Source organism: Heliangelus exortis, chromosome 11 (genome assembly GCF_036169615.1).
Source record: "Heliangelus exortis chromosome 11, bHelExo1.hap1, whole genome shotgun sequence".
NCBI lineage: Eukaryota > Metazoa > Chordata > Aves > Apodiformes > Trochilidae > Heliangelus > Heliangelus exortis.
The window spans coordinates 2,925,867-2,938,302 of record NC_092432.1 but is presented as its reverse complement, the minus strand read 5'-3'; positions in this window follow the sequence as shown (position 1 = coordinate 2,938,302).

The following is a 12,436-nucleotide window of genomic DNA, read 5'->3' as shown; positions in this document are numbered from 1 at the left end:
ACTGTTTGTCCCAAGTAGGAGCAAAGAGGAGCCACCATTGAGGCACTGCTGGGTGGAAGGCACATTGCACAGCCTGTGGTCAGCAAGATGCTGTGCTAACCACAAGCCTGGAGGAAGGAGAAGCACTGGGGGCTGTGGTTGACACAGAGCTGGAGCTGTGCAGTTCCTGAGCCATCCCTGCCTGCCAGCTTGGCCAGAAAGCATGGCTGAGGGCAGGATCTGCTCCTCTGGAAAGCAGGGAAACATCTCTGCAGGCAGCTCATCAAGTGCAGTCTCCAGTGGTGCTGCCTGGGCTGCCCTTAACATCTCCAAGGTGGAGTACCTGGTGTCTACAGAAAGTTGAGCTCACTGCAGAGTCATCCCCTTGGTGGTGAGCAGTGCCAGAACCTTGTTCCTCTGCTCAGATGCCAGTAAGCTACTGACTGCTTCCCTTCTCTGAAAAGTGGGTAGAAACTGGCCAGGAGGTTCAAAAGTTATGAGGAAGCAGGGCAAAGAGTGCAAAAATAAAAATAAATGCCATACTATTGCACAAGTTTGGCTTCATTTGGGTAAAAAAAATAAATTAAAATGTGCTTAGTAAACCTTCTAAGCCCTGTCTGGGAATGGGGCTGTTGCTCAAAGGAAGCTCCAAGATATAGGGTTGCTTTCTATACACTGCAGAGAAAGGCAGTCCCTGCCTCTGGCACTTAAGGAAACTTGACAACACATCACATTTGGGCCTTAAATTCATGTTGGTAAGGAAGGGGAGTGCCTAGCACTATGTTACACATGATTAAGGAAAAAAAATAAATGCAAACATACATAGAATTGGCATATGAAACGTTTCTCTGACTGCTTTTAATTCAATGTATAGTCATGGATTACTGGTTTGGAGAGACTGTGTTACTGTGTAATTTGAAACAGAAAATGCAGGGCCCAGGTTCCATCCAAATCCTGCAGAACTCGAGCTGAAAGAGCTCTTCCATCCCAGAGGGCCAAAGGATTTGCTACAGCATTGGGTAGTTTACTCTGATGACTTAATTATTCTTCCTATTAAAAAAAATAAAAAGTGCTCTATCTGAAATATGAGTCATCAACAGTGAAGCTCTCCAAGATTTCCCCTTTCCAGACAAAGAGAAAATTTGCAGGCACAGAAAATATCCTCCATGTTTGGAGAATGGAGATCTCTGTTTTGTTATGCAAGTTCACATACTTTGCAAATCCAGTGCTTAATTTATTCCAGGAAACTTGCTCACTGTGTTCTAGCACCTTACCTCAAGACTAAGCAACCCACGAGATTCCTCTGACAGCCCCCGATGTGGTGTTGCAAAACATCAATGATTTAATTTGTAGCAGCAATCCTGCTGTCTGAGGTTACTTCAAGCCATTTCTTTTCCAACCCCTCTGGAGTTTCACAGACCCAGACCCCACCAGCTTCACCTCAGAGAGCAGCTGGAGCCTTAGTCCTGTGCAGCACCCATCCCCTCTGCCTGAGCTACCTCCTCAGGTTGGAGGTTGTAAATTAAAGTCTGAGGAAATGGTAAAAAAATCCTACCCCAGTGCATCTCTGCTGAAGATTGGATGTAAAGTGTTTGTACTCACACCTATAAAAAAAAGAAACCAGAGCAACTTCTGTGGAATATTGAAAAATCCTGTTTGTAAGTTGTAATTACAGGAGGGATGGCTGGCAGCAGCTTGGCATATCCACTGGGTAAAGGGGAAAAAAAAAAAAAAAACCACAAAATTTGAAGACTTCTGTTTATAAAAACTCTTCCAGGCCCAGGGTGAATGTATTCCTGAATGGGATTTGCAGGGGGATCTCAAGCACTGGGATTTCTTAGGAGCAGATAAGCAGGGAAGGTGTAGGGTGTATCACCCCCTCTTCTGCAGAGGATGGCAGCTCCTTCCCAGCTGCAGGTTTCTGCAGGACACTGGCAGAGGCCTCAGCAACCAGACTGTGGCTAATAAATCCCACAGGTTTTTAGCCCCACAGGTCTTTAACCCTGTTTTCCCTCTCACTGGGGAGCTGTGGGATGATAAATGTGCTGCCCTGGAAGCTCCCCCCAGATCCTGCTCACACCTCCTCAGCCTGGCCTGCTCTCCCTTTTCTCCTCCAACCTTCAGTTCTCATCTCTCCCCACTTTCCCCATCTCACACCCCTTCTCTGCCAGGATAACTGGTTCCTAAAAAGCTCAGTGCTGTGTTGATAGAAGCTGTCCCCAAGTTTTAGTTCTGCTGCTGCCAAGAAAACCTCCTTATTATTCCTCACCCCCATTGGATTCACAAGGCAGTTTCTCCATCCCCCTGGGAGATAAATTTATGCTTTGGAACACAGGGCATTTTTCAAAGTCAGGAAATGAATTTTAAAATTATTTGCTGAAAATAAATGAATAGGATCAAAATGCTGGGAAACCAAACTAGCATTACATTCATTTTATTTTTATTTTTACAAATGACAAAATTGGCAGTTTTTTTATAACATCTCCCTATATGAAGATCTCAAGGTGGTTTATGGCCATGAATGAATTCTGCCTTGTAGGGCAGTCAGGAGAAGCAGTGGAGCTTCTCACCCTGCAGAATGAAAGCAATGGCACAGAGCATTGAAGAGCTCCAAATGAGCTCCAAACCCAAAATACTTTTGGTTTTCCTCAGTGCAGTAGTGACAATTAGCAGCAAACATCAGCTGCTCTGAATGGGAGGTGACTAAATGAAGTGCTCCTAAAAACAGCAAACCAAAAGTGCTGATTCTGGGAGTTTGTCTTGATGACTTTTCTAACCCTTAACAGGGATAGGAATGGCCCCCCAGATCCTGCTTACTTGGGGTGATATGGCAGATAACTATTATTCCTGGCCCATAAGTGGAGAAGACAGCAGTGCAAATCCTACAGATTGTGTTTAATCTACCACGTTGTTCGTTTCAATGAGAAAAAAGAACTCCAAAAAAAGAGGATTTTGGAGATATTCTGGGGGAAAAGACAAAACCCTCTCAAAGAGGGGTGTACAGGAGAAGAGGTCAGAGGTAGGAAGAGGGCAAGATGTGGAGAGGCAATGGGAAGTACCAGCTGCCTTTTGTGGTTAGGAATAGGACATTTTTGCAATGCAAATGGGTCCAAACTCTTTCCCTTCCAAACTGCACAGCAGGGTCCTATCCAGAAATGAGGATTTCTGAAAGCTGCTTGCTGGCTTTCCCTCACTCCTTACTGAAACATTTCATTCCCTCTTGGTCTCTAAATGTTTTTCAGATGCTTGGTAAATTTTTAAAATTATATTAGTATTTTCCCTCCCGCCCTTAAAAACTCGAGTAGTTTTAGAGGAAATTTTTTTAGTCTCCTTCCAGATAAATCTCCCTTACACCAAAAGAAACACTTCTTAGATGAAAAATGCTATCAATTTTAGATTAGCACACTGGGATATTTATCACAGAAATGGATAAAACACTCAAAGAGCTCCAGAAGTCCAACATCCATGCAAGGCAGTGTGACCAACAGGGAGAGGATCTGTGCAAACAAACCTGAAGTTCCTCTGCTATTTCATTTGCAACAAGAAGTCAAGTTTTGAAATACTGGCAAAATACTCGGGGTTTGTTTAGACCACATCACCATGACAACAAAGCACTGCCCAGATCTTCACGGATTGTGTCTTTGCAAGAAACTGTGGTGAAGGGGAAATGAAGCCGAAAGAAAAAAAAAACCAACAAAAATAAACACACGGCCAGATGTCATATGAGAGACCACAGGAGATAAAGATTTGAACCTACCTTCTCCAGGGCCAGTCCTCAGCATGTAGATAAATATCCTCCTGTCCCAGCCCCCAAGCCTCTGATCAGCTCTTTTCCTGGAGCAGTGCTGAATTTCCAACAGCATAGGTTGAATTTCCTAAAGCAGAGAAATAAAATTCCACTTGGTTTTGACTGCCAGGAATTAATGAAAGGTCAGCAGTTCAAACAAGAGCTGTGTATTGGAATGACAGGATTGCTCTCAGCCACCCTTTCACCTTTCTGTCCAGGGGTGCTGGAAGCCACCCACCTCCAAAGGTGCAATCAGGGCCTCAAGGGAATTGCTGATGAGAAATTTTGTGGCAGAACATTTTCAGGGAAAAAGGAACCCAAAACTGTTAACAGAGTACTAAAGATTTGGACAAGTGACATGGTTTTTAAAAAATTAACAAAGCAAGCTTTGAAAATTTGACATTTATCAAAAGGGGACAGTTCTGCTCTGCAGCATGAAAACACAATTTTTACACTTCAGTTAATTTAACATTTTTTAGGTAATTTACCCTAAGAGGTTTTTAAAGTATGAAATTACAAATATTGGTGGAGCTCCCATGATTGCTTCATCTCTGCTTACAGAAGTTTAAAAAAAAAAAATACTGTTTTTTTTTCCTCCTTGCTCTAGATAGGGAAAGAAAATTCAAACCCTTGGGAAGGCTGAGAAGATGGGAAAGCTCTTTCAGTCGAGCTCCAGCCAGACAGGGCAGGACTCCTATGCATTTGAGTCCTCAAAATGGGGCACAAGGAGCCAGCCTGGTTCCTTCATGACTGTTTCCTCCAAGAAGCATCATTTCATCCTCAGATGATCCAGTCACCCCACAGGGTGTGGTCCATTTCTTTTGGCTCAAGACAACTGTAGCACACAGGTACAAGGGTTTGGGGGTTTGCTTTTAACTGAATCTATTATTGCTCAGAGAGAAAATGCCATTTTTTCTCAGACAGTCACAATTTGCAGATGTCAAAAGCAGCAGTCCCTGCAACTTCTCCTTGAGGAGTCTGGTCTCATTCATGTGAGACGTTTGTGTTCAAGCATGTCATGTTCTTCTGCTAAACAGCTCACTGGGGTTTAACAGTGTTTCCAGCACTAAACACGAGAGATGTAAATTTGGGGGCTTGCAGCCAAAGCCACCACCATTCCTACACAACAGAAAGAGCACAAGCTGTTCTCTACAACTCTGCACGCTCCGTCGTGACAGGGACCGAGGACAACTCCCCCAGCAGCCCTGTCCCACTCCAGCATCTCCCTCCCCGGGGACCATGGGATGTCACCACAACAGAAGGAATTTTTCCAGCCTCTGAATCGGGACTCTTGGAAGTTCCTCCCGTTCACCGCAGCACATTGAAAGGCAGCCACTGCCTACCCCAGTTCCCTGGCATTTAGCAGCCACTCGGGGCAGCTGATCAGCACCAGGCTTGTAGCATCCAGAGCTCCTCAGCCCTGCAAGGGACTTTTCCGGGATTTACAGGATCTGCATACGGCCCAATTAATCCCGAGGGAAGAGCAGCTCAGTTTGAAGATGTCCAAAGCGTGGCTCTGCACAAAACCCCCTGATGGGGGGACCCAGCCTTTTGGGTTCTGCCCCCAGTTTCTAGATGCAGCAAACGACAAGAGGCCAACAGATTTTTTATGTTTTGGTTTTGTTTTTTTTTTTTTTAGAGCAGCAAGGTGTTCAACGGAGGGACTGCGTCTGTAACTCAGCTGTTAGAAGCCATCTCCAACAAGAAGGCACTGGAGCAGAAGGTAATTGAGGGCTGGCTCCCGGAGGGAATTTTCCCTTAAAAGGATAACTACATTGTCATGATGAAACCAGCTCGCTTCCACTGCCCGCAGAGCTCTCTGCAAACGCGGCTGCCAGAGCTGGGGGCGGCGGCGAATGTTAACAGCAGACAAGGAGGAGCAGCAAGGCAGTGGCTGCTCCTTGAATGCCGGAGGAGCTCAGCCGTGCTGCCCCACCGAGGGCAACAGGACACGGAGACAGCCCCAAGAAGGTCCCTTCAATGCCAGCTCCTACCAGCTGCTCAAGGTAAAAAGAAACCAAAGTGAGGGCTTGCAACCAAAGAAACCAACCTCCCAAGGAGCACTCGCACTCAACATCAGCAATATTTTCAGAGAGGGGTGGGCAGGATGCCAGCTGGAAGCACACCAAGGCCACACAGGAATTTTTCCACTTAAATTTTTCTGCCCACCAGAAAATTACCGAAACCCCAGCTTGTCATTTGGAAGTCCATGGGATGATTCTGATAAGAAACTCTTTCTGAGATCAGGGTTAATAATGAGAGAGCAGAGCCTTAGAGAGGCTTCTGGCCCCAACAAAAGACAGGGCTTAGAAGGGAGAGCCAGGTTTGGGGCCAAGCTCTCCTCTGCAAGGCAGACTGGTGACTGGAACCTCAGGCTCCCATAATGCAGGAGAAACTGAGGCAGCCCCTGCTCCAGGCCCTAAAGCCCTCCTCACCCTCTGGACAGCCCACCCACCTGGAGCTCTGTGCTCTCCTGTGCAGTGCAGGGAAGGTTGCACTGTGGTTTTTACATGGAATGAGGCTGAAATAGGAAAGACTGGGTTTGGCCCAGCTCTGGTGGCAGGCACTGGTTCCCCCCTCCCAGCTGAAGCCTCTCTATAGAGATATTTTTTAAATCAGCCTCATGTGGTCTCTGACACAGAACAACCCACCCAGTGTGTGCTGCAAGAGAAGGAACCAGGATCCAGTTCCCTGCACCCTGATGAGTGGACAAAATATGCAGGAGTGAGCACCAGCCAGGTTTCAAGTGAGCAGAGACTCCCCAGCTGGCAGTGCAACAAAGGCTTCCACAAAGTAAAACACCATCCCTCCCTCCAAGGACCAGCAGCCCACAGAACCCCAAGCACTCCTCATGTTACAGTGAGGAGTCAAAGGATGGGACAGAAGCCCAGGGAGCTGAGGAGCCCAATTTCTGGTCACCCAAGAAGGCATTGTTGCTGGAAGCAGGATCTCCAAGCACCTCGGAGAGGCAGAGCACCAGCAGCTCCCTCCAGACCACAGAGGTCAGCTCAGGAGCTGTGGAAACTCTTTGGGCATTCCCAGCTCTGGTGGTTGCTCCACCTGATCCCAGCCCATTGCTACCCCTGTGAAATGCCTGCTTGAAATAATCCCATTTTGGGAACTCCACAAGCAGCCTCTTCCTCTTAGCTTTAGGGGTAGAAAACTTAATACTTCTCTCCACAGAGAGATTGATTACAAAGTAAAGAGCTTCATCAGGATAAGTGTGTTAGTGCTGATAAACAGAAACTCATCTAGAGATTAACAGCAGGAAGCTGGAGAATTACAGGTGTCTACAGGCACAGACTGGTTGCCATTTGGCTTTCCCTTTCCATGAGTAACAGCATGAAAATGAGCCAGGCTCTACAGCTGAGTCACAGCAAGTGAATATAAATTCCCTCTCCAGCCCAGGAAAAGCTGGGCAGGTGGAAGGAGAGCTCTGTATATCCCCCTGCCCTAGATAAGCACAGCATGGTGCATCCATGGAGCTGTGCAAGTCCTGCTCCAGGGCCTGGGATCTGCAAGCCTGTCCCAAAGGAAGGCCCCAGGGTGGAAACATCCCATAAACCTACAACAACATCTGCCTTCTGTTTCCTGTGCTCTGTACAGATTATCACCCTCAACAGATAACCCTCTCCTCATAAGGGAGCACTGGGGTTTGTGCTTTTTAAACATCTGCTGAGACCAACTACAACTTGAACCAGCTCATTCTACATCTGTTCTCAGACTCCACAGATCACCAGATCTCAGCATCATCTGCTGGGCAACTCAAGCAATGTGATCCCACTTCTGCCCGGGGTTGTTTATTCACTCATCTCTCTCTACCAGCACAGAGCTCAGGAGCAGGACAGGCAGAGCACTCTCTGCACTCACACGTGCTTTCCTCTCCACAAACAGAGCAGAGCTGACGCCCAGCTGAGCTTCCCCACCTCCTCTCCACTGATGTCATTATTTTCCATCCTGCTTGTTGTGGCCAGAAGTGAGGAAGCCCCTGGAATGCAGAAGCTGGTTCTGCCCTGATCACCAGCAATGCTAACAGCAGACTTTAAAGGGAAGCCTGGTGGGCTGCAATAAAATAAAAGGCATCAGGCTGGGATTTGACATCAGCAAAGCTCCTTGCACAGCTCATGACTCCGGTTGCTGTCCCAGCCCCCTCTCTGCCTCCTTTTCCAAGACCATGAAATTACTCATTAGGCTTGGAACAAAACTCTTTTTGGTGCACTTGCGTGTGGCTGGAGGCAGAGACAGATGTTTCAGGCTTTGGAAGAAAATTGCTGAGGGAGAGAAATGAAACCCTCCCAATGCTGCACTGCTGCCTCCCAACAGTGTTCTGCCCTGCTCCTGTTGTACTCTGTAGGGTCAGAGAAGAGGGAAGCAATGGTATCACAGCTTAGTGAACCTTTCCTTCCACCTTGCCTTTGTTAAATGCTCAAACACAAGAATTTTTTTGGGTTTCACTTACAATTTTTTGCGGAGTCCTAGAGCACAATGTGTGAGCAGCTCAGGGCTCTGCTGCTGGCACCAGGTTTCAGCACTTGAGGTTTATGGTTCTAAAATCCTACATTTCGGCTGCATTTTTGTCCTGAAAAAGGGAGAAAAAGGGTTGCCTTTAGGAGCCAGACAGTCCTCAAAGGCCCAGGAAGCAGATGATCCTCCCTCCCTCTTTTTACACATGCAGGGAAGAGAATAAAAACACTGCCTGCAGGCACGTCAGTGAGGGGATTAGGAGTCAGTGTCCGATTATTGCTCGGATTATACAATAATCCATTCCCACCTCCCATAACCAAACACTCAGTTAGGCACCACACTGGAACCAGGAAAGGTCAGGGATCAGCAGGAGTGACCTGATAGTCAGGGACAACCCCAGCCACAGCACTAATTGAGTGTAAGCTTCACTTTCAAAGCCACACAGAAGCTTAAGCCCATTTATCTTTTCAGGGGATTTAAAGGCCTATGGGCTTTGGGAAGTGAGAGTGATAGGAGAGGGGAATTCAAAAATCACCACTTGAAGCTTGCTGTTAACACAGAATGAGCTCTCTGTACCAATCCCACACAGCAGCTTCTCAGAGAGCAAGACTCACTCACCCACCTTCTTTCCTGAGACTCTTCCCTAAAAACAAACAAACAAACCAACCCTTCAATTTCTCCACCATGTGATTTCCTCCCAATCCTGTAATGCTGGATTATTCCTAAGCATAGACAGAGAACATAACTTGGTGATATGGGCAGCTTTCTGAGCTAGGAGTTCTGCTGAAATTCCTCATTCTGCATTGTCTGAAACACTACATAGGATGAGCAGAGTCTGGGAAGGCAGGAAAAACAGAATTCCAGGCTTGTGAAATGGACACTGGCAAAACCCTGGAGTGTGGAGCTCGCTCAGATGAAGTCTGTGTTTAATCTAGTGATCAGACAGCTCTGTTTAACTAAATATTTGACTGCAGAATTGGGCCTGACTTTATTATTGGCAAAGCTTCCAGGCTCCACAGGTCTCTCTAACAAGCTGCTCCACTTTGGAAGCCTTGCATGGAGATGAATGCAGCCTTTGAGCTGCATCCCTTCTCAGGCTCCCGTTAGGTGTCCAGGGTTTCTGACAGCTTCTTATGCTGCCTGTGAGAAGCTCCAGGGCTGATGTGTGTGTGCAGAGCTGGGGTGTTCCCAGAGGAGGTCTGGATCCACAGCGAGTCACAGCAACAGAGTTCTCAAAGCAAACAGCAAAAATAAACACACCTGCAGGACAACTGAAAGTCTAGACCAGACAGAAAAATCAATCAGATGGAGCCACACGTGAAGCCATGCAGCCAGAACTCTAACTTCTGTTTCATTTGAGGTCCTGGAGCAGGCCTGAAGGAGGCAACTGGGCTGGTGAAGGGACTTGAGCACAGATCCCATGAGCAGAGGCTGAGGGAGCTGGGGGTGTTGAGGCTGGAGAAGAGGAGGCTCAGGGGAGACCTCATCACTCTCTACAACTCCCTGAAAGGAGGTTGGAGCCAGGGGGGGTTGGGCTTTTTTCCCAGGCAACTCTCAGCAAGACAAGAGGGCACAAGAGGTCTCAAGTTGTGCCAGGGGAGGTTTAGGTTGGACATTAGAAAGAATTTCTTTCTGGAGAGGGTGATCAGACACTGGAATGGGCTGCCCAGGGAAGGGGTGGAATCTCCATCCCTGGAGATATTTCAAAAGAGCCTGGATGTGGCACTCAGTGCCATGGGCTGGGAACCACAGGGGGAGTGGATCAAAGGTTGGACTTGGTGATCTCTGAGGTCCCTTCCAACCCAGCCAGTTCTAGGATTCTACCAGGACATACCTGGAAGCAGAGTTTGCAAAGCAGGACACACAGCTGGTATGGTTAGGGGCTTTCATACCAACAGCAGGGGCATAAAGCAGCACAAATACACAAGTCCTCGTGGTATCGGTGGCAGATGGAGACCACAGTGCCCCAGGGGTCTGGTTTAGGCAGTGCCATGCAGAGCCCACGTTGTTATCTCAGCTCCTTGCACTCCTCAACACCCAGTCATGGAAAAAGCCCATCAGCACTGGAAGAGGAACTTGGTCATCCCCACTCACATGCAATATTCAGTTTCCTGACTGTAATAACAGAAAAAGCCAATCCTCCGGGGCTGGGGGCTGTTCCCTGAGCCCAGCTCCTGGGAAGCAGAGGCTTTGGCTTCCTGGACTATGGGCAGCTGCAGGCTGGAGGAGTCACCTTCCAATTTTGCTTCCAAAGGAAGGTTACGAATTCAAGTCCAATTTGCTAAACCTTTAGGTAAGCAGCTGTTTCTGCATAACACATACTGGTTTGTGGGCTGTGTTACATGGCTAGCTACAAATCCCACTGACTTGAAAATCACAGTGTGTCCAACTAAACCAGGGAGCAAAGAGAGGCCCATTTTAAAATGGCATGGATTTAAGCAGTCTGACTCAGGATTTTTGAATGGAGACTGAAAATAATGATTATCCTAAACTAACACATAGAAACTGTGCATGCAAGGTAAGAGCACAAAATGCTGTGCCAGAGAGCTTCACTTCTAAATGAGAAAGAGCACATAGAAGGCTTAGCTAAAATCATTCTTCAAGTGAAATAAAGTCAAAGACTTTAACACCTTTCTGAAGACGGGGTCAATATCTGGAATATATTGCAAAAAAAAGAGCTCAAATTACTATCTCCCCGTCATTTGTTCTGCTACAACATTAATGGAAAAATCCAAAAGCTCTTTTGGGTCTGTTAGCCAAGAAATGGATTGCTAAGCAAGTGTTCAGTGTCATTAGTAAATCTTGCAGCATTCTGTACTTAGTATCAGCAGAAAGTCTTCGTCCCTTCCACCCCTGAATACCCACCTATTAGTAAGGACAGAAGGAACTGCCTGCACTGCTTTTTTTTCCTGCCCACTGGAAACACCCAAGCCCACAAAAAGATGCAAACTTTCACCACATGTGTGTTCATTCTCTTCCAAAGTTGGCATTAAGGATCAGAAAAGCTGTAGGTGGTCAGTCCTGGCTGACTGAAGCTCTGAAGAGGTGAAGGCTGTGACATTAACAGTGTCACGTTAAATCCAGACAACTTTCCATCCAAGGCTCTCTCTTACAGCATAACAAAACACCAGGCAGAGCCAGAGGTCCCACCCCAGGCTGGGATACCAGGGATGTATGGACAAGGAGGGATTATTTTCTGCCCTGTTCAAGGGCAGTGTCCCCAGGCACTGGGCTACCCTGTGGGAAGGGCTGAGCCCTTCTGCTGGCGCCATTCCCATTTGTCTACAGACACTTAAATATTCATCGAGAGGGAGAGGGAGGGAGAGGAGGACGTCTCGCCGGGTGCACAGACTGCTCTCCGGGGAGACGGGACACCTGCCTTCTCCACTCCCTGCTCCATCAAATCATTAATTATTTAAAAATAACAGGAAAGAGCAAAAAAACCTCTGTGCACCAGACATGCTCGCAGCCTGCTCTTTATGGTACTCCCTGGGGTCTTGCGGAGAACAGGGTTTGCATCTCCCCTCTGGCAGAAGTGAGGATCAAACCGAGCTTCCTCGGGGAGGATGCTCTACCCGCTGATCTATTGTACAGAGGGAGGGCTTCTCCTTCATCCAGACAGACCTTATGTTTGGTGTTGGGTTTTTTTGTTGTTGTTGTTGTTTGATTGTTTTTGTTTCTCTCCTCTTAAATTTAAATAAAAGGCAAACCACAAATCCAAAGCTCTGAGACCAAGCAGCTTGCCACAGACCCCCACACAATCTGTGTTTGTTCAAGAGCTGAAGGTCTACATCCTCAGGCCAAGTCCTGCTCGTGGTCCCCAGCCTGGCCACAGGGACTTTTGATGAGACCCTTGCCACAGAGACCCACAATGAAATGGAAACTGCCAGCTCAGCCCTTCAGATCTCCACCCTGGAGACAACTCTGGTCTATAAGGATGTTTCTGAAGGAATAAAAGGTCTCCTTATCTTCTCACTCCCATGGCACACTCCGTAACTCCCCACATCTCCCACCACACTCACAGGAGCAGCACAGACCCACACAAAGATCTCCAGAACTGGGGTGTCCCCCCCCAAATTGTCCTGAGCCCCAGGAACAGCCCCAGCTGCACCCTGGGGTTGACAGCTGCTGCAGCACATTGTGGTGGGGGAACAGCACGGGCACCCTCCTGTGGTCACAGAATCATAGATCATAGAATCAGCCAGG